Below are 23,783 nucleotides of genomic sequence, written 5' to 3' on the forward strand. Positions count from 1 at the left end.
TATATGGATTAGGTAACTTTACACTTAACCTCATGATTCTGAATGTTGAATCTGAAGCTACACCAATCTTGCCCGCTATGTCAGTATTTCCAGTTAAAGGTGAATTATGTATAAGTAAGAATGGTTCAATACACATGGGCCATAGTAAATGTACCACTGTAATAGAATTCAGTGATCAAGGCAAGTCTACATTTAGAGCTTCTCGTCATTCCTACTTCATATGTGGCCAGACCGCATATATACGTTTACCTCTAGATTGGGATGGTACCTGTTACATTGCATTCCTTCTGCCACCTGTTTTCCTAGCCCCTCCTGATTATCATAGAAATACCCATTTAGTACACAATAGACAGCAGAGAGATCTCCCGATTGTCGATTACACTGAAACGGCATGGGAGCAATACACAGATTTCAATAAAGGTTTCTTTCCCTATATAGGTACAGTCACTAATAGTAAACTGATACGTAGATTAACTAGAACTCTTGAAGCAGTAGTGAATGAAACTACTTCCGCCTTAGGCAATTTAACAGAGGAGCAGTCCGCGATGCGGATTGTTGTTCTTCAAAATCGTCTTGTCCTTGACGTCATCCTGGCCGATAGAGGCGGAGCTTGCAGGGTCATCGGATCAAGTTGCTGTGTTTTCATACCAGAAAACTCGCCGTCAGTATATAAAGCCATAACTCGCCTTCATAAGATTATAAGCCAGATACACCAGAGTCCAGGCACCTGGACTTGGTCCGGTTGGTTCTGGAGCGTGTTGTCAGCCTGGGGATGGAGGATTCTATCCTTCCTAGGTATTGGCTTTCTCATACTATTCAGTTGCTGCTTGTGTCTACAATGTGGGCCAGCGATTTGTGGTCTGTGTGCCACATCGTGTATCCCGCCTTCGAATTGTCACTCAAGATCCCGGAAGAAGAAAGAAGAACAAATGATGCTATATGAACAGATTGATGGATTGATGAAGATGGATATTTCATGAGGGTCCGTAGGGGACAAGGAGGGAATGAGGAAATATGAATTTTATGGTCAATTGTGTCCCCTATCTTAGACCCCAACGGCTCCATGTACATGCTACAAGTACATGTATGTTCCCTCCAGTTCCAGTTATGAAGACGCAAATACATGTGCGTCCACCGTCAACATGTCCTCTTTCAGATCCGCCATGAATGGGTCGGATATTCCATTCCTAAGTATGAAAGGCCACCGACTTTATGTGGTTCACTTTCCACGTTTTACAGTTCAGGCGAGTAGGCCCTGAATTCTGCCATCAAGCCTTTTCCTGCCTTCTGCCTCTGAAAACTCCAGTCTGAGCCCGCATCTGTATCCATGAACTTTGTCCTACTCCCTGCGTGGCTAACGGTGCCTGATCCGGCCTGTTGCCTGCCAAAAACTGTATTTCACCTCCAAGATTATCTGCTCCGCTCCTCATCCAATGCATTCCTGTCTAGTAGTTTAGGTAAACATTCTTCCAGCTACCAAGCAAAGGGCCAGGCCTCACTGTCCTCATGCAAGTAATTCATAGCCCCTGTTACCATGGAAGATTCCTGCCCCCTCGCATCTCATGTAGACACTTAGACGCTTGTACACGCACTAACAGTCAGTATAGAATAGATTCCGTCCGAGAGACCTTTCCTTTTGGATAATACAGTTCTTTAAACATAAGACATTAGATATGATTTGGGATTAGGTTGACCTGACCCCCCAGACTTCTGTCTCCACATGTAGAGCTAAATGTCAATTCCCCTTCACCCTCTAGTTGCACGTCAATCACACGTCATGCGGCTGCGCGCGCATCTCTGCCAAGTATTTCTGCTGACACTGCAGGATTCTCTTATGGATCCACCCACTTGTGACATCATTTTAAATGACGTTTCTAGTATACGCCTGTATTTACGCCTACTTTTCATTACGTATGTGTATTATTATCTGTATTATCAGCTGTTACGCCTCCTGCATCTGTCTTAATGTAATGCTTTTCTTATAAATATCTTTACTTGTCAATAATGTAAGCCTTCCCTTCCTGAACCTTTGTGGTGATGGAATAAGATGCCTATGGTTCGAACCATAATTCCTTGTAAGGAATAAAGCCTTTCAGAACCTCTAATACCACGGATTCTGCCTCTTATTTTTACTGAGTTATTCTTACTAGACTTTACCGCATAAAAAATAGTACAGGTAATTAAATATTTACCACAGGAGGGCCAAGCGTCAAACTGGAGCTGAAGACGGTCTTGATGACAATGGGTTGCTGAATATTGGGGTCCCGTTGCAGAGATTTCAAAACAGTTGCAATACGTTGCAGATTACAGAAACAATCCACTTTCCCCACAAATTCAAACTGCTTTTTTGACATAACTAGGCCATGGTATTTTATGCATTTGATCAAGATTCAAACAATCCTTTATTATTGCTAAATTAAGTGCAGGTTCATCTTTAGACCAACTGGAACGCCATAACATAATTGGGGTAAATTGGATACGATGTATTAAAGGTACCAAACCTAATTCCATATGACATAGTATAATTGAAAGGCTAATGGGGACTGACAGTAGTCTTCAGAGAAAGTACTTTTCTGTTGTCTGCAAAGGTGAAGCATTACAAAAACCCCAGACCCCTGCCCCATACATGACAACAGAACAAAAGTGCATAACATTGACATTAATTAGCGCCTTGATTGGTTTAGCTACCAATTTCCTTACAAACCTAAATAATGCCTCAAGAGTTTGGTCAAAACACCTTTTCATAACCTCTATAAGGTGATGCTAAGTGCCTCTTTGATCAAGTGGGATACCCAAATAGGAAAAGGTTGGTACATGGAGCAGCTTATCGTTAAAGTTGAGCGAGTTTTTCCAACCACTAAGACGTGTGACACAGTAGTATTTGTCTTTAGGCCTTGATCACTCATGAAATCTATTTAGAAGTATTAGCAGGCCAACACCAGTTTTTAGAGATCAATACACAGTCATCTGCATAGATCAAAACTGGGAGAGCTCTAGAACCTACCCTCGGTACGTCTGCAGCCCCCTTATTAAGATAACTCTCGAGATCATTGATATAGAAGCAGAACAAAAAGGGGGCTAATGCATACCCTTGTCTTACTACACACCTCATTTTAATAGGTGCAGTAGGTTCACCATCTGCCCCATATGTGACTCTCCCAGTCACATCTTGATGCATCTGTGCTAGGATGTAGACCAAGGATATCTTGATGCCCAATCCCAAAATTTTTGCCAGTTTCTTTCTCTCCACCCAGTCAAAAGCAGGTGTTCGAATCCTAAATCCTAAATGGAGAGTGCCATTCTTTACCAGTATATACTTGCTTATGACCAGGTAGAGGTTGAGACACTGCTCAATGGTGCCCAATCCTCTTCTGAAGCTGTATTGGATGTCCAAAAATTTCCCTCTATCTGCCCTTGTTGTCGAGTGTGGTCTCACCCCAGAGAAATACAGCTTAAAGTTTAGGGACAGCCAGAGACTGTCTCGTCAGTCCTGGGTGAATTTTGTCTTTTACGCCACTAGAATGCACTCGATGGTTGTGTGAGGGGCAGCCAATTGAGAGGGCTGATGGACTGTACAATCTATTCATGAGCAAGCACATGTTCAGTAATTGCCTTGCAGATCTGTGCCAACATCTGAATGATTCAAAGCTCACTGTACTGAGAGAACTTGCAAAGGAGGCTGATCTCTTGGCTAGTACCAGAGTGTCAAATAAGGTACTCGGGGTGGATGCCAAAAAAAGGTGGACAGGGCCCCACCAACAGAAGGAGGGGAACATGGAAAACCTGAGGGAGTCCTCTAAAGTCCCCAAAAGAGTTTTTAGGGAAATGATTCCCAGTCCAATCTGGAGCAGAAGGAAGGATAGTTCAGGGCCTTTTTTCAATCCAAGTTCTATGAGTGTTTGCCTGCTCATACACAGAAAGGGGGATGCCACCTGTCCCGCAGAAAGCAGGCCCACTCTGGTGTGCCTACCTCAGGATTCATCAGTGTAGTGCTACGAGTTAGATTTGGGGGGAGTGTAGAGGTTAACCTAGTGTCAGTGGGTTCCAAAAAGATGATGCCTAAGGCTCACATGCCTGACAACAATAAAAAGTATAGGCAGTGTCTCTCCATTAATAGGCAGAGGATGGAGGCTCTGATAGAAACAGGACCCAGAATGTCTGCTGTTAGGTGTTATCTGGTGTCCTCAGAACAGGTATTCCCTGTTGTAGTCCACAAGGCTGTGACAGCAGACAAACCACCTAGTCCCTTTCCAGTGGCTCTATTTCCCTTCAAATAAGGGGAGAGTCTCTGGATCCTTAAAGGAAGGTGTGAGTCCAGCCATGTCTGCTGACTGTCTGTTAGGAAATGACCAAGAGCATGCTATTTAGAAAGATGGATAACTTGGAGATGTTGTTTTTTTCTGAGTGTGCGTGTGTCTAATCACAGGGTCCATGGCAGCCCAAAAGGGTGGCCCAGGCCAGGGAAACAGCCTTTGCAATGAAGGCTGAACAATGAGATGCCTTTACAACGAAGGCATTATAACAACGTCTTTAAAGCACAAGTCTTTACCAAGGTTTCTTTTTTTTTACAAAGAGTATGCCTTTTTCCATGGATGCCACTACAACATTCACAAACGTTACACATATTATGTATGAAAAAGATGCAGTATTGCCCATACTGACTCAAGCCCATTGGTTCTGCCTGTTTTCATTTGGTGCTAGGTTTCCATGAATAGGCAGTTCACTCATCTTTTCAGACTTAACTTGATGTGGTATGGCATGTAATCCTAGAAATGTGTGCACTGTTCTTGTCCTACTACACCCACTTGCATAACATATCAAGGGCTTGGTGCTGTGCGATGAATCACCTTTAGCACTAAGCCTGCATCAAATTTCTGTGAAAAAATGCACGCACAAAAGTTGATCAACTCTAGGGTTTGCCCCTCTCTGCCTTATGCCAACGCATAAACTATAGATGAATAAATATGTGACTAAATTTAGTTTGCGTAGGATATGGATGTGTTCTTGGCTCTGGAATTACCTTTTCCTGGGTCTTAGAGTAAAATCGGCATTCCCCCTTTCAGAATGAATGTAAAAACAGGCTCCACTTGTCTTTTCCAAAGCATTATATTGCATTGATCAAAACCATTTTTGATAGTCTTTAATTGGCCAGATTTATCAAGGTTTTGCATCACCCTTGTGCCATGCAAGGGGGCGCAAGTGTGAAGCAAAACTTAAGTGAGATTTATCAAGCCATGCAAGGCCACCTTACGTGGCTCTGCATGGCTTGATCAATGTAGAGTAATGAAAGGCAGCACAAATCTCTGCCTTGCGTCACTCTGCGGCCGGGAGGCGTTCCATGGATGGAGCATGGGTGTTCGTACACACCCACCAATGGATTTTGTCGTATTCCCGGATTTACTATTAGTGGTAGACCTGGGATTTCATCAAAATCCTATGCCTCATCAGGTGAGGTGTAACGAGGAGAAATATCTTACAGGTTTACAGGTTTTAATGTCTTTATTTCGATAATAAAATCATAAAAGACAATTTAGACAAGTATTTAAAAACAGTTTCAAAGTCTCCACATTATACAAAATCATACTAGAAAGATAAAATCAATATGTTTATCAAATATACAATCAGTCTAAAAACCACAATTAAAAAGTTATTAAACCGTTTTTGAAACGAAACAAGACATTGGATGTAGCTGATCATAAAAGTTGATTAGACATATACAGGTAAACACTATGCACCTTGCACTTTATGATCAAGAGGCAGTTAAGTTCCTTCTAGCTCTGATTGCCCATGCCCAGCCTAAGTACTTAGCCAAGCATATCACGATAAAATCAGAGGTGTTTGTTTTTAGAGCCCAAATAGCGTCCGAGGATTTTTTACATGTCATGCGTTTAAAAATGGGTTTTAACCATTTTAAGCGGGGTTCTCTGTATTGAGGACAAGCGAACAAAAAGTGACCCTCAGTTTCCTTACATCCGGGGCAACGACTGCAAGAGTTGGTGGAGCTATTGCCCCAAGATGAGGTAAAGGAATTTAGGGGTAGTGAGCCCACTCGGAATTGGTGGTATAGTTTTTTATCCATTGACCTGGAGATAAGGTCCCAGTATGCCTCCCGGGCTGGATCCAATTTAAAACTTAAAAAACGCCCCGTCAAGTTTTCAGAACTGGAGGCATGTGCCAAGGGAAGGCGAGTTGAGGACCAGAATAAACCCTTAAATTCCTTTTTCGAGGGAAAGTTGTTCGTACCTGGCGAGACCCACAGATGGCTCAAGCCCATGTCATGCAGGCTCCTTTTCACCGAGCGAAGCCATGGGATTCGCTCCGATCCCCACATAGCCTTTACCTCGGTTAGCTCCTTTGCAAAGAGAGCCAAATCCTCCGAAGTCCATATGCGCCTCCAAGTGGACACTACTCTGTATCTTGCCATGTCCGATATTGGAAGGCAACCCATGTCGTGGCAAAGTGGGATCTGTGGGGTTGATTGGGGCAGCCCTACCAGATTACGAAGAAACCTACACTGTATCCTATACAAACTCGAGAGGTCCATAAAACCCCATAACTCTGCCCCATAAAGTGTCGCAGCATTAATTTTAACATCATAGATTTGTAGGGCGGGGACAACCCTTTTAGTGATTGATTTCTTTTGCTCACGCAAAAGACAACCAGTCAGTTGGGCAAGTTTTAGCTGTTGGGTCTCTATTTGTGGTTTCCAAGACAGTCGGCAATCCAGAGTGACCCCCAGGTACGTCATCGTATCAACTTGTTCCAGGTTAACCCTGTTAAGTTGTACACTACTACGTATTGGTTTTTTCCTGGAGAAAACCATAAACTTGGTTTTCCCCACATTTATCTGAAGGTCATTCTGTTTACAATATTCCTCAAAGTGATTTAAAGCCAACTGTAAGCCTCCCCTAGTCTTTGAAAGGAGGAGGGTGTCGTCCGCAAAGATCAACATTGGGAATTTAGTCCCCGCCAAGGACGGTGCGTCAGTATTTGTAGACCCGAAGAATTTCACTACCTGATCTATAAAGAGTAAGAAGAGGGTGGGGGCGAGAACGCACCCCTGACGGACTCCCCGTGAAACCGGAAATGAGTCAGTATATTGCCCTTGTAACCCCCATCTTACCCTGGCAAAGTTATCTTCGTGTAGTCTAATAATCATCTCCACCAATTCTCCCGGCATTCCTAGGTCCCTTAGTACCTGCCATAATTTTCCCCTCGGCACCAAATCAAAAGCTGATTTCAAGTCTATGAAAGCAGCAAAGATGGTGCCACCCCCCAGTATAACGACCTTCCAAAAGATCATGCAGAACCTCAGAACCTGGTCAATGGTACTTATACCAGATCTAAAGCCCGCCTGTAGCGGGGACAGTATTCCTTCTAGCTCAATCCACCCTTGGACCCTCGCCAGGATCATACGGGCAAAAACTTTCTGAAAGCAGTCAATTAGGCTGATAGGGCGATAGTTCCCTGGGTTCGATCTATCACCCTTTTTGTGTATAGGGAGGATCTCTGCCCCCTTCCAAGTCTTGGGTATATGGGCACCTCTCGCTATAGTGTTAGATATGCTAGTTAAATAGGGTACCCAAAGGCCTAAGTTTAGCTTAAATAGGTCTGCTGGAATTTGATCTAACCCAGGGGCTTTCCCTCTCTTGATTAGGCCTAATGCAAGCTCCGTTTCCGCTTCTGTAAAGGACATAGTCACGTTGCCAGGGGGTATTGCCGGTAGCAGATTAGATGCAGACGTAGGGTCAACAACTACTGTGCAAAATTGGGAGGAGTAATGATTTATCCAGACTTCCGGAGATACGTTGTTAGACGGGGTACGGAATTCACCGTCTTTTCCGCATTTAACAATATCCCAGAATTTGGTCTGGTTGTTGGATTTGCTAGCGTCCAAAAGGTCTGCCCAAAAATCATCTTCCCATTCCCTCTTTGCCTCCCATTGAACTCTTTTATACCTTTGTCTGGCCTCTTTTACTGCACTTAGGTCTCTGGTTTTAACTTTCTCTATTAGGTGACTATGCGCCTCTCTACACTCTCTATTATACCATTTTGCTCTTGGAGCATTCTGGTGCCCGTTGTTAGACTTACATGGTTTTGAGAGAATAGTTTTAAGCTCAGAGAAGCATTTGTCATGAATGCCCATGATCTTATCTAAATCACCCTGACCCCTCTCAACAACAGCAGACCTCACTTTGTTTAAAGCATTAGTCACCACATTTTCAATGTTGGCCTGTATCATTGCATCATTTGATATGATTGACCATTTCAATCTCCTCCGGTCATTTGATACGGTTACAACACCTTGCCCCCTTGGATCTGGTTCCGCTAGTCTTTTCATGCCATACATTTTGACTTTCAGGGACAATGGGTTATGGTCACTTTCCGGACGCATTACAATTTCCATATCGACAATTAGGCTCCAATATTCCATTTTTATGAGGATGTAGTCAATACGACTTTTCCTCGCACCATTGTCAAAAGTGGGATTGGCTCCAATGTCCGATTTGGTGCGTCCGTTTGCGGCCCTTAATCCCCAAGTGAGGCAAAAAGCAGTCCAATTCAGGGCAGCCTCCGTTGCTTTAACTGGTAATTTGTTGGAAAGTTCGGGGATTTTCCAGGTCGCATCTTCTTCAAACCCCCAATTGTCTTCCGGCAAGTACAGTGGTTCAATTGTGCAATTAATATCACCCGCTATTATAATAAATGAGCCTTTATTCCAACCCATTAGTAATGTATCTAGGGCGCCTATCAGCTTGGGGCAACGGCCGCCAGGGAGGCCTCTAGAGTATATGTTAATAATAAGCATTTCCTGCCCCCCTACTTCCCTCAGCCTTATAGCCAATATGTCGGGATTATCCACATACAGTTCAGAAACTGAAAAACACCAGGCCTGTTTTACCCAAATGGTCAGTCCCCCTGACGCCCGCCCTTTAGTACCTTTTATAGCTGGTTTGAAAAAATTTGTGAATCCAACCATGTAAGACGGAGATGTGGCCCATGTTTCTTGCAGGAGGACAACCTCATGTTTACCTATAAAGACCAACCAATCCTCAGAAATCATGCGGGTCTTGACTCCGGCAACATTCCAAGATACCATATGTGAAATTAAAGAATTTACCTCTACGTGATTATTGCTAACAATGGGAGGGGAATGGGAGCTCGGTAAGATGTCATTTGTTAGACTGGTCACATCTATATTGGAAGTGGAAGCCTCTTCCTCACTTTGCCCCCTCAACATACTAATGTTGTTATGGAAAAGGGACTGTTGCTCCTTTACTAATTCCGAGGTAGGGTTAAATGGGATGTGCGCTCCCTCCCCCTTCCCTATAGCTGTGTTCGGTGACTGGGTCGGTGCACATAGTCAGTCAACCCATTCTAGATCTGACAGTGCCTCGAAATGATTGAAGAGAGGAGGGTAGTATTGGGGGTGATGGATTGTGGGCTCCCGGGGCATTCCCCCTTTGAGTTTCCAATGATTGAGGCCCATTTGATTAATTGGGTACGTGTGGGGGTAAAAGTAACCAAGGTGTAAGGTCTGTACATCACCCAAATGGGCAAATCTAGCTTTCCTTTGGATTCTTTCCACCACCCAGGGGTCTCTAAATGAAATTAAAATACAGTCACCCTCCAGATCTTTTTCGCCCTTACCTACCCATTCTACTCTCCTTACATAGAGGATTTCGGTGGGAGATGACGGGGGGAGAGGGCGATGTTTGTTTAGCCAGAAGATGACCTTATTCCGCAGATCCCCTTGTGATTCTTTAATACCCTCTCTTAGGGGGGCCACTCCTGTTAGAACGATGGTATATTGTGACGCTTCAGGAGGTAAGTTTACTCTGGGTGGGTGTCGTGAATTTCTGTTATCTGTCCTCGGATTCCTATCTTGGAGAGTGGTTTTCCTCTCCCTACCCATTATAGATGTCTGTGCTGGAGTGTTATTAGGTTGGTTTACTGCACCATTTGCTGGAGATTTTTTCCCCTGCGTGTTGTTAGTTGCCACTGGGCGTTTAGCCTTTGGTGTTTCTTTAGTAGGGGCTCTACTTGCAGTAGTCAATGTGGCAGCTGTAGTTTTTGCTCCTATTAGTGGTTTATTATTAATAATGGTAGAAGATGTCCCTACGGGGATAGTTGTGGTTGACCCCCCTTTTTGGTTAGCACCCCCTATGGGGTTAGGGCCCCTTGACTTGAAACTAGTAGTCGTTAAGTTTTGCAAGAGGTCCATATTAATGTTGACCGCTGCTTCCAGGACATCTATTTTGGCGGACATTATCCTGGTACTTTCTAAGACCGGAAGCAATATGGTTTTAATCATTGCTTCCATTTTTGCCAACAGGACATCGTCACTACTAAAACATGTTGGGCAAGGATTAGAAGACCCTGAGTGGACCAATGAAGGACAGTACACTATTGGGGGTTCTTGTATGGTCTGGGAATGAGAGGGACTATTAACATGATCTATTTTAGGTTGTTTTTGTACATTTTCTCCCTTTGAGCTTGAAGCATGCTTTCTTTTCCGTGGAACCTGATTAGTAATGTGATTGGTAATTACTGGAGGCAAAACGGGCATACTGGATAAGGTGGGAGCGTATAATTGTGGGGTTCTGGACAAGCTACTCTCATCGTCCTCCGTATTTTGACTATCCGCTTCTAAACAGGTCAGGTTATTATCAGATTTCAGTTCCATGTTATCATTGGACGTGGATGTTGGATCTCCGTCCCCATCTACATGAACTATCACTTCGGTCTCTGAAGTAGAGATACAATTAAATACAGCATTAGTTAAAGGGCTTTTAACACGGGCCAGGGCACCAATAGATGAGCGTTTCCCAGTAACTAAGTCCAGGGACAATCTGTGCTCAACTAGTTCAATTTCTTTTTCTAGTATCCCTGTGGCTCGGGTGATAAAAGCATCGAGGGGGCCTGAGACAACACCCTTAGAGGTTTGAATATGCACTAGGCGCTGTTTGCCCGATCTTAGGGCCATAATTGGAAATTAATAATGGTGCCACAATATAACGCAAAATGTAGTATACGGTGTAACAAGATGATAAAATGTACAGAGAACCAAGGCTCTAAGCCCAACCCAACCTCGTCCGACCCCGGACGGCCACAGACGGTCCCGCCCTTGTCCCGGGCTTCTCCCGGCGCCCTCCCGCGCGCTCCCGCGCAGCGGGAATGTTGCCTTTACTTTATGGGAGATCTAAGGACCCCAAGGGGGCGGGGCCGGCAGGGAGAGGAGCCCAGCTGGTAACGGGCGCGCGGGGACTCCTGGTCCGTCGAGTCCTCCGCTCTACCCTCGCAGCCCTGCCGGTCGGAAGAAGCCCTTTGAAGTGTTGCAGCCGCTGTGTTTCCGCGAAGCGGGACCCGCGAAGCGAGTCCGGCGAGGAGGGGCGGTACACAGCGGTCGGAATCAGCGGTAGCTGTGGTAGCAGTTACAGGTTGCCCAGCATTGATCGAAGGAATCCACCTGAGGTAAGGCTCAGCTGCCTTTTGACTTTACCGGCGTTTGGGGGCGGGGCCGGCAGGGAGAGGAGCCCAGCTGGTAACGGGCGCGCGGGGACTCCTGGTCCGTCGAGTCCTCCGCTCTACCCTCGCAGCCCTGCCGGTCGGAAGAAGCCCTTTGAAGTGTTGCAGCCGCTGTGTTTCCACGAAGCGGGACCCGCGAAGCGGGTCCGGCGAGGAGGGGCGGTACACAGCGGTCGGAATCAGCGGTAGCTGTGGTAGCAGTTACAGGTTGCCCAGCATTGATCGAAGGAATCCACCTGAGGTAAGGCTCAGCTGCCTTTTGACTTTACCGGCGTTTGGGGGCGGGGCCGGCAGGGAGAGGAGCCCAGCTGGTAACGGGCGCGCGGGGACTCCTGGTCCGTCGAGTCCTCCGCTCTACCCTCGCAGCCCTGCCGGTCGGAAGAAGCCCTTTGAAGTGTTGCAGCCGCTGTGTTTCCGCGAAGTGGGACCCGCGAAGCGGGTCCGGCGAGGAGGGGCGGTATACAGCGGTCGGAATCAGCGGTAGCTGTGGTAGCAGTTACAGGTTGCCCAGCATTGATCGAAGGAATCCACCTGAGGTAAGGCTCAGCTGCCTTTTGACTTTACCGGCGTTTGGGGGCGGGGCCGGCAGGGAGAGGAGCCCAGCTGGTAACGGGCGCGCGGGGACTCCTGGTCCGTCGAGTCCTCCGCTCTACCCTCGCAGCCCTGCCGGTCGGAAGAAGCCCTTTGAAGTGTTGCAGCCGCTGTGTTTCCGCGAAGCGGGATCCGCGAAGCGGGTCCGGCGAGGAGGGGCGGTACACAGCGGTCGGAATCAGCGGTAGCTGTGGTAGCAGTTACAGGTTGCCCAGCATTGATCGAAGGAATCCACCTGAGGTAAGGCTCAGCTGCCTTTTGACTTTACCGGCGTTTGGGGGCGGGGCCGGCAGGGAGAGGAGCCCAGCTGGTAACGGGCGCGCGGGGACTCCTGGTCCGTCGAGTCCTCCGCTCTACCCTCGCAGCCCTGCCGGTCGGAAGAAGCCCTTTGAAGTGTTGCAGCCGCTGTGTTTCCGCGAAGCGGGACCCGCGAAGCGGGTCCGGCGAGGAGGGGCGGTACACAGCGGTCGGAATCAGCGGTAGCTGTGGTAGCAGTTACAGGTTGCCCAGCATTGATCGAAGGAATCCACCTGAGGTAAGGCTCAGCTGCCTTTTGACTTTACCGGCGTTTGGGGGCGGGGCCGGCAGGGAGAGGAGCCCAGCTGGTAACGGGCGCACGGGGACTCCTGGTCCGTCGAGTCCTCCGCTCTACCCTCGCAGCCCTGCCGGTCGGAAGAAGCCCTTTGAAGTGTTGCAGCCGCTGTGTTTCCACGAAGCGGGACCCACGAAGCGGGTCCGGCGAGGAGGGGCGGTACACAGCGGTCGGAATCAGCGGTAGCTGTGGTAGCAGTTACAGGTTGCCCAGCATTGATCGAAGGAATCCACCTGAGGTAAGGCTCAGCTGCCTTTTGACTTTACCGGCGTTTGGGGGCGGGGCCGGCAGGGAGAGGAGCCCAGCTGGTAACGGGCGCGCGGGGACTCCTGGTCCGTCGAGTCCTCCGCTCTACCCTCGCAGCCCTGCCGGTCGGAAGAAGCCCTTTGAAGTGTTGCAGCCGCTGTGTTTCCGCGAAGCGGGACCCGCGAAGCGGGTCCGGCGAGGAGGGGCGGTACACAGCGGTCGGAATCAGCGGTAGCTGTGGTAGCAGTTACAGGTTGCCCAGCATTGATCGAAGGAATCCACCTGAGGTAAGGCTCAGCTGCCTTTTGACTTTACCGGCGTTTGGGGGCGGGGCCGGCAGGGAGAGGAGCCCAGCTGGTAACGGGCGCGCGGGGACTCCTGGTCCGTCGAGTCCTCCGCTCTACCCTCGCAGCCCTGCCGGTCGGAAGAAGCCCTTTGAAGTGTTGTAGCCGCTGTGTTTCCGCGAAGCGGGACCCGCGAAGCGGGTCCGGCGAGGAGGGGCGGTACACAGCGGTCGGAATCAGCGGTAGCTGTGGTAGCAGTTACAGGTTGCCCAGCATTGATCGAAGAAATATCTTAATTTCTCCTCCTTTTTTCCTCTTTCTATGTGTGCTGCATTCTATAACACACATAGAAAAAGGAAATGCCTCTCAGGATTGTTTTTTTGCAGGAAGGTGTCCCTTCGTGCACTAAAACAATCCTGCATGCAACGGAGGAACCATTGCACCATGACAAATGAGTGCCTGCGTTAGCGCTAGGCATCCAAAAGTGCACCAGAGCTAGGAAAGGACAGGAATGTGCATACATGCCCTTTCATTTTCATGACTAGTGGCTTGCTGTGCTGCACTGCATTAAAGAACTATGGGCCTGATGTATCAAAGGGTTTTACCCATTCTGTGTCTTTGGAAAAATGTGTTTGTACATATGTCCTTATAAATCTGGCCCTTAATGTGTACACACACTCATGTGATAGCTCCACCATAGATTTCTCAGATTATTGGTGTCTTTAGAATCAGAGACAATACTTTCTTCTGTAAACGTACAAATGTATAATAATAAAACACATTCTAATCCAGCACATGAATCACATTATAGAATATTAATAAAATAAATGAAACTGAACGATATTCAGTTTTTGAAGTAAAACTAGTTGGGTAGAAATGACCAGCGAAATGACAATAAATGTTTCAGGAATTTAAATCACCTTGCAATAGACTCTATTATGGCATCTGTACATTCCAATCTGTATTGTTTTTGGGATACATTGAGCACCTCGGTATTCTAGGCAACTTATTTTGCCGATGGTACAAAATGCATTGATGCTAAAGGATGCGGCAATTCAAAATCACAAAACAAGAAAACATTCAGACACAAGTGCACTGAAAAGCATGAGCGCTGAAGAGGAGATAATTGCTAACGTGTAATCTGTTTAGGCTTGTTTTCTCCAGTGTAGCGGAAAATATCCATTTGGCACACGCTTATTTTGCTACATTTTACAGCTTACTAAATTGCAAAATTACGAAAATGTGTGCAGACAAAAAAAGGTCTGTCTCCCTATCGTCTCAGTCCCGTGATCCAATGGGAAATTAGCAATGGTCTCTATAATGGTTTCAGGTGCTGCACATTGCTCAGTCATTGCTTCCGATTACTGTCAGTAATTACGTACAAACGCTGGCCTGATTGCGCAACCTGATGCTGACATCGCGATGCATAAATCAATTCCAGCAGGTGCCCTATTGCAGGAAACAAGATCATCCTGAAAATCGGATTCCAAAGGATAGATTACTTACTGGCATTGCAGAGCCATATTTCATATTAGTTTGACGGGAACCAATATTATGGACGCTATCAGAAACTATTCGTACATACTAGCACCATACTAGGAATATAATTATAGTCTGTGAGCTATCTTTCATATTCGGCAAGTCTTCGAGTCCTAAAATGGCGGCTGCAAAATTTACTTACCAGTCCTGTGGGAACATCCAGTACCAGTACTTTGGTACTCCCTCTGTAGTACAGTGTTGCTAGATATCTATACATGTTGAAGTTTAATTTCTCTGTAACAGCTGAACAGATTTTCACCATATCACAAAAATCCTTCTTTCTGGGAATTTTTTCACCCATTTGATAATTTGGTCCCACATCCTGCATGTGAGAGTGATTTGATTGGCATCCCCATTATGGGGAGCCATTAGCTATACTTAAAGTTAAAAAAAGGGGGCAGGGCTGGGGTATTCTGACCCTAAGCAATTCTGCCAGGGATCCAGAGGAACCCCCTCAGAAGCCAAAATGTTTTATTTTTATTTTCTGTGTTGTGAGTACCATGGTTCTCCAGTGGGACCCAGCAACTCCTTTCCGTGAGATACCACAAGCCTCCTGTGGGAGCTGCCTTGCAAGAGTCACTTCTGGTACCATGGGACTGTGCACACTTCAGTAATTGATTCTTGAACTGTCCTGTGGCATGGTAATTCCAGAGCAGCGGTATAGGTGGAGTAAATAAAATAAACATAAAAAATGTGGGGTGGGTGGTTGGCAGACCAGGGTTTGTCAGCCGCCAATAGAGGATGGGAGCAGGGTGTGGCTGAATGCTGAAGGCTTTGCATGGTGGGGGATTGGCTGGCTGTGAAGTTGTTGGGCAGCAGGTTGACTACCTGGAAGGGTTGGGTGCAGAGTCTGGCCACTTGCTAGGCCCTGCAGCCAATCCCTAGACGCCCATGTCCAAAGGTCATGGGCAGCGGGGTTTTGTCACCAATGGGGTGTTTGGCTTGAGGCCAATCCCGAGGCTATGCCGTACACTCAACAACTGGTGAGCACAGCTGTGCTGAGCGGGGCAGCTGTGTGAATATGCTTTAAAAAACAGCAATTCTCACACACACATACACACACACACACACAACCACACACCCACACACACACATGCATAAAAATACTGATTTTCTCCCTCATACCTGGGGGTAGTCTGCCATAAGCTTGGTCATGGGTTTCCATGGCTTTACCTTTTACATCCATTTTCTCCGCTGCCTGTAATAATTATTTCAATTTGAAAACAAAATCGGTCCAACATGAAAATAAAACAAAGTGAAATATCTGGGGCAGTGTTAAAGTTGGATGCCGATTAACCTATAGGCAATGAGAAGATTTTATGAATGTTCTTTACTTTCAAAACTCTGAACTCTCTTCTGATAATTCCAGGGTTTTTGACTCTAAAAAAGCCTCCAAGTGAGTTCAAAGAAAGGCTAGAGAATTTTAAATGAGTTCTAGCTGAATTGCTACTAAACCATTGACAAGTAGGATCACCAGGAAAACAAGATTTCCTTAACTCGGGGGCGTGGTCTTGCGTCGACGCAAGATGGCGGCTTTGTGCTGAGCTCCGCTAGATCCCTGAGCTCACTAACTGTTTTCAGCCGTTATTTTCGGCGCTCTAGAGAAATGGAAGCCTTCCTGATGATTCCGATCTACTGGAGCAACTGCTGGAGCCGTTTCTCTATCTCGTCCGCTCCTGCTTGAGCTCATTACGGAGACGGTGGTTTCTTCCTCACTTCTACACGAGCTGCCGCCATTTTGTGCCTGCCGCTCATCGTCTTAGACCTCCTACTAAGGTAAAACTGGCACTTTAGTATGTTGCACTCGGCAACGTTTCCACAAAATTATTTTTTTTCTTTTTCTATCTTTTTACTGGCACACTCTAATCCTGCAAAAATATGCATAATTGACTATTTTTTCTTGCTGTTTTGGAGATGTCTATCTCTTGCCATTCCCTCATGAGTGTGCTTCCATGACTTTTGCTGATATCGTATCCTCAATTAATTTTTACTATGTTTGGCCATATTGAGAGCTTTTATTGGGGGGTCAGCAGTGTCTTCACATGAACGCTTACTCATTACTTTAAACCTACTGCTGTCCTCTTTAAGTCTCCTACAGAGAAGGAAAATTTACTCTCTGCTTATGGCAAATTGATGTCTCCATTAAAAGTGATTTTTCGTCCTTCTCTACGTTCCACGATGGCCAGTGACAACTCCTCTCATGTTAAAGCTTCTTCTTCTGGCACAAAACCTAAAAGGGCAAAGAATGATCCCCCTTCACCCATTTTGTTGTCACATAACCCTGTTCTTGATTCTATTCTTGACGAGGTGAGGGGGCTGAATGCCTTTATGTCCACTACCAAGGAGAAACTCCTGCAAATTGAAGATAGATGGATTACAAAGGAAGCAAAGGTATTTGATATGGAGCAACGTCTTAGTGATCTACATGATGTCTCTACTAAAATTTCTATTCTGGAGCAAGAGATTCAGCGTCTTAAGCTTCACATTGAGGATCTTGAAAATCGCAATAGATGAAATAATCTCCGTCTTTATGGCTTACCAGAAAATTTGGAATGTCCTGACATTCTCCTTTTTCTTAAAAAAATTCTGTCAGAGCTCCTTGATCTTCCTCTAGAGCCTTCACTGAATATCCAACATGCTCATTGCTTGGGTCATCTTTAACTGAACTCTGTTTGACCTAGAGGAATTATAATGCTATTTTTGGAATTCACAGACCCTATGCGTGTCTTACAGGCAGCAAAGGTGAAACGTCGACATGTTTGGGCTGATCACACCATTTTTCTCTCTCAGGATATCTCCAACGCCACCAATGCAAGAAGGCAGGAATTTCTCGCACTTCGTCCTCAGATGAGACAGTTAAACATTCGTTATGGCATTTTACATCCTTGCTTGTGTAAAATTACTCATAATGGCTCTTCCCGCTCATTTGAGGTCTTTCTTGCTCAGTCTCTCATCATCTTCTATGGATAGTTCTACTCAATATCTTTAATTTCTCTCCCTTATCTCTCTCTAAATAGATTTCTTATGGCTGTTACTTCTTGTATTTCTTAATTTTGCTCCTCTGCTGTTCCATCTGTTCTTGGTGCAGTTATGCTCCATGCTTATTTCGTTCACTCTTTTTCTTAGATCTGGATATCTTTCCTTGATCTACGTTTTTTCCTTCATATCCTTTTTTCTTCATCTATTCTTTTCTGTTTCTTTTCTCTTTTTGAAAATATGTTGCTTGATGCATGTGCCTGTTGTTGGTATTTGTTGTCTTACATTTTGATTTTTGTATTCATTTAATAAGTGGTGTTTTTCTGCTTCCAGTTGTTCTCCTGAAGGTGTATCATCTTCATCCATGTGTTACCCTGGGACACTCTGCCTGAGTAGCTGAGTGCTTAATAAAACTCCAGATAACATAACATAACATAACATAACATAACATAACATACCCTCCCCTCATTCCAGTATGTGTAATGTTGTCACGTGGAATGTTTGTGGTCTTGGAAACTCGGTCAAAAGATAAAAGGTACTTTCTCATTTGTCTAAACTGAATTCTCATGTTTCATTTATTCAAGAAACGCATTGTAATGATATAGAATCGCTTAAATTGAAAAGACAATGGGTGGGTCAAGTTGTTTATTCTCCAGCCTCTAATCGGAAGGGTGGTGTTGCTATACTATTTCATGAATCGATACATGTACAAATTTTATCCATGTAATATGATAGTGATGGACGCTGGGTTATGGCAAAAGTTGTTATTCAAAATAAAGAACTTGTCTTATTGTATATTTACGGCCCTGTTAAACCAGACCCTGACTTTTGGAATAGTATTAAGATTTTACTTTCCTCAATTGATAGCCCAAATATTGTTGTTGCTGGGGATTTTAACCAATGGTTGGACCCATTCTCAGATAGACAATCCAAATGTAAATTTAATCCTGATAAAACCCATAAATCATTTCAATCTGCCATTGCCTCACGTTCATTACATGATGTTTGGAAGACCTGTAACCCTGATTCAATTTACTTTTTTTCCTAATGTTTATCATACTCATTCTAGAATTGATTATATTTTGGTTAGCAAACCCTTACTCCCATCTATTCAATCCTCTGAATTTAGATCTAGTTTAATCTCTGATCATGCTCCCGTTATTTCTGTTCTTGACCTTTCCCTGAGTTCTCCTAAATTTGGTCGTTGGAAACGTAATAATTTTTTGTTAACAGACACTGCTTTTGTAACTGATGCTTCTACTTTTATTAACAAGTTTTTTACTATTAATAATCCTTTGGACACTTCCATTCCTAATAACTGGGATGCCTTTAAGGCCTCCTTCCATGCCTTTCCTATTGCATATTCAACAAAAAAGAAAATAAACGCTAAGGCCAAGTATACAACTTTACTACAACAACTCAAACTACTGGAACATAATTATTTTACCTCTAGCTCTCCCTCTGTTCTTCATGAATTAATTAAGGCCAAATCTGCTCTTAACAAGCTTGCTACAATTGATGCATGTAATGTCCTTCTTAAAATTAAGTCTAAGTATCAAGCTGGCAAGATGCTGGACAACTACTTAAAAATTAAATCTGAATGTAAACTTATTGGTCCTATTGTAAATGAATCCACTAATAATTTAGCATCCTCTGATGATAATATTGCTACTTCTTTCCATGATTATTACCAATCATTATATTTTGAGGATACGAATCCCTCTAATCAAAATTTACACATCTGTTTTTTGGGCCGCCCTAAAGCCCCTTCTCTTCCTGATGAATTTGCATTACTAGAAAGAGAAGTTACTCTTCAAGAAATAACGGATGCTATTAAATCCTTAAAAAAAATCTAAAGCACCAGTCCTGATGGTTTTTCTGTTGAATTGTTTTTTACTTTTTCCTCTATTTTTGCTCCCAAACTTCTGGCCCTTTTCAACTAATTTCTTGCTGATTCTAAAGCTTCTGGCTCATTTATGGAGGCCCTGATTTTCCTAATTCCCAAACCTGATAAAGACCATTCCCTCTGTAAAAATTATTGTCCCATTTCATTCATTAATTATGATTGTAAGATATTTGCTAAAATCCTTGCCTCCCGACTCGAGAATATTAGAACATTATTGGTTAAAACAGATCAAGCTGGTTTTTGTTAAGGGCAGATTGGCCTGTTTGCTACTGTTATCTCCTTCGGGAGGGAGTACAAATCTCCACTTGCAGCATTCTCCCTAGATGCCGAGAAGGCTTTTGATTGTATAAATTGGCAATTTATATTTAATACACTTCAATGGTTTGGTTTTGGTCCAAATTTTATTTCTTATGTTAAAATGTTATATTCTTTTCCCTCTGCTAGTATTTTTGTAAATAACCATTTTTCTAAATTCTTTCCTTTATATAGAGGTACACATCAGGGTTGCCCCCTCTCACCCTTGTTATTTGTTTTATGTCTTGAACCTTTCCTTGAGTGCATTCGAGTTAATTCACTTATTTATGGCTTTACACATAATTCTATAGCAACTAAATTAACAGCATACGCTGATGATATTCTGGTATATATGTCTAATCCCAATACCTCCCTTTTTGGATGAGGTTCAGTTTTATTCCAGTATCTCTGGATATAAACTGAATTTTTCTAAGACAGAAGTCTTACCCTTGAACTCTCTCTGCAATCAATATATGTTTAATAATACTAATTTTACCTGGTGTCCCGCAAAAATTAAATACCTTGATATTTGGTTTTCTTCTACCTTACCTACCACAATTAGTTACACGTTTAATGCACTAACTACCAAAATACAGTCACTCCTTCTTTCTTGGTCCCCTCTTCATTTGTCATGGTGGGGTAGATTAGATACTATTACAATGATGATTGTGCCCATGTCCTTATATATATTATCCATGTTACCTTTTTGGATCCCTGTTTCATATTTTTCACAGATTAATTCTATTTGTACAAAGTTTTTATGGAATAACAAACACCCCCACATTGCTCTTATGAAACTTAAACGTCCCAAAACGAAAGGTGGTGTGCGTTTTCCTGATTTTAAATCCTATCATTCTGCATTTTTAATTCGTCAATTTTTTGCCTTAACTTATGATTTTGCTGATATCCCTATCCCTCGTTGGATTGTTTTTGAGCGTTCCCTAATAAAAGATTTTTCTTTTTGAAATATAATATATGTCTAATTGCACCTTCATATCAGACATTCCTATTTTAAAATACTCCCAACAATTATTATATAATATTTTTTCTGATGGTCTTGATTCATATCAATGTTTTTTGTCCTCCACTATTGGTATAATAAATGTATCAAATATATACGTAAATCATTTTATTACAAACACTGGAAGGAGAAGGGAATTATTTTTATTCATCAATTAATCCAACATAATTCTTTTATTCCCTTCCATGAATTACAATTACAATATAATTTACCTGATTCATTTTTCAATTAGTATCTTTTAATATCAACAGCTTTGCAGTCTTATTTATCTTCTAACAATTTCCCTTTAGCTTCTCCCTTCCTCACTTCACCCTCACCGTTATACAGTGTTTCTCAGGAACATAGGCCTAAGGCTGCCTCTATTTATAAGTTTTCCCCTACTTCCTCGTCTCTATGTTGGTCATGTTCTGAGTCTACTGGGACTTTAATTCATCAACTTTATTACTGTTCTAATGTATTGTAGTTCTGGCAATCTATTTGGTGTAAATGTATGAAAATATTTCATTGTAATATTCCATTATCAATACAAAATGTTTTCTAGGTTCCTCCTCACCTGATTTTGATGTTTCTAATATTATTTCTTTGCTGTTTGAGTTATTTATTGCACTAGCATTTAAAGTGATTCTGTCCTGTTGGAAAGATAACTCTAAATTATCATTATTAACATTATTTGTGACGAACACAGAATTGCTACTGTTTCTTCTCTTACTCTTTCTCAGACAATTAAATCTTACCAACTTTGGCTACCTTTTACTTCTTATCTTTCTACACATGCACCTGCATCTTAATTTCTTACTTTCTCTTAATTTCTAACTGTCTTTTATTCCTTTTTCTCTCTTTCTTTCTTTCTTTTCTTCTTCTCCTCTCTATCGTTCTTTCTTCTTATTTTCTTTCTTTCTTCACCTCTTTTTATCTTTTGAATTATTTGCTCATGTTTTTCTCTTATATATTAATTGTTATATTTTATTCAGAATGTGTTCATTTGATTAATAATGTTTCTCTTTTCCTAAACACCTAACAAAAATTATTAAACAAAAAAAAAGATTTCCTTAACTCGATGTGTGCAAATATTTGAAGCTTTTTCCTCAGTAATGTTTGTAAACTTCAAGAACTTTGTGAAGTTTTTTAAAAACAAAGAGTGGATTAGAGGACCACTAAGTCCCCATTTACATGTGGATTGGTAAATTCAGATCCATGCGCAAAGCCATCCGTACATCCAGTACGTAGGAGAGTTGGTGCGAGAATGACTAAATTTGACGTTATTCCCATTTTCACATTGAAACATCGAATAGGAGGTATTTACCACACCCAGCAAATATTGCATCTTTCAGTGTTGGTATTTACCATGTTCTAAAAATGTCTTGGGTCTGCTCACAATCAATGACTATGATGGAGTTGTTTGAATTACACAAAATAGGATTAACTGCCATTAATTGATATTATATAGTGTGAATAGTATGCCATTGTGGATCCTTCAGGCAACATCAATCTTCCACCATAATATGCAGTCTTACATCCAGTGCTATATCCAGAAACCTCAGGTGATCACTGGGAGTAAATATGAGGACATCATCACCTAGTGCCATCACTCACAACAGTATTCAGAACAAAGAGTGTTATGAGTATAGATATTTTTGATTGTAGTTGTGTGGGTGCACAGATTCACACAATTGCACCAAAGAGATTCACAGACATGCATCAAGCATAGTTCTTCATTGAGTAAGCTTGGTTCCCCATACAGACATGTTGGCAGCTGAAAGGAGTGAGTACTGAATTCAAGTGTTTTAGAATTCTTACTCGATGAAATATAGGGCAAGCTAAAAGTCACAGGAAGCAGTGGTACAAACTGGATGAGCAGCTGATGATCTGAGGTGTTTCCTAGGAGAGAATACATTCTCTACTCTCTTGTTTGGCCAGCATCTATATATGTTGTCTTAAGTGCAGACCCCAACCCAGGTAATTCCCAAGGAATGCTATTAGGGCCTAATTGTGAGTCTGGTGGTCCACGTGCGAAGCGGTGGTGGCAGTCCACCCTATTGCAATTAGGGCGCTCAGACTGCCATTGCCCCACCACAGCTGCCAGGGAGCCACCGTTCCTTGACGATGTTGCGACAGTTAGGAGGCCGCAATACGCTTGGCGGGACTGCCGTGGTCCAGAATCCCAGGGCCCACATTTGCACAGGAGTAGTGCAACATCTTAACCTTCCAGGATCGGGGTTCTGACCTTGTGGGAACAAAGGGAGCGGAAACTCTTGTGACAGCCTTGCACTGGAAGAACTCCAAGGTGATTGATGTTCAAGCAACCCTCAGACAGTCATAGCCATGGGAGGAGCCCAGGGCTGCAAATTGCGTTTCAAGTTTCAATGATCAAATTGTCCTGGAATTCATACTACATCTTGCAGATAGCTGTGTTTCACATCAATGTGTGAGCCTAGTAATCTACTGCCAAACGTCACACACAACTATTCCAATGCTTGCCCAGCTGCAGGTGCAGGAGAGACAAGATGAAGGCAGCACTGCCCATTCGCCACCCGTGTGGTGAGACAGCTCAGTACCCCGCCAGGCTTCCCTTCTGAAAGCCAGCCTCTGCATATTGAAGAGTGCTTCTAGGTGCTCAACTAGGAGCCCACCCTTGCTGCTACAGCGGGTGGGCAATCAAGTGAGCAGCTCACATGGCAGCAGAAGCCTTTCTGAGAAATAAACTGAAACCTAACCCCAAAGAAGTCCATGGAAAAGGGAATAATTCCTTAGAATGCTTCCCAGAACATTGATTGCATTCGGTGAGGTCACATTACACGTATGGGT

At 43.7% G+C, this 23,783-nt stretch overlaps 1 pseudogene; it reads right to left on the reverse strand.

Moving 5' to 3' along the window:
• Positions 1-23,278: 23,278 nt before the first annotated feature.
• On the reverse strand, positions 23,279-23,432 carry LOC146783972 (5.8S ribosomal RNA; annotated as a pseudogene).
• Between the last annotated feature and the right edge of the window lie 351 nt (positions 23,433-23,783).

Source organism: Triturus cristatus, chromosome 11 (genome assembly GCF_964204655.1).
Source record: "Triturus cristatus chromosome 11, aTriCri1.1, whole genome shotgun sequence".
In the NCBI taxonomy this organism is placed as follows: domain Eukaryota; kingdom Metazoa; phylum Chordata; class Amphibia; order Caudata; family Salamandridae; genus Triturus; species Triturus cristatus.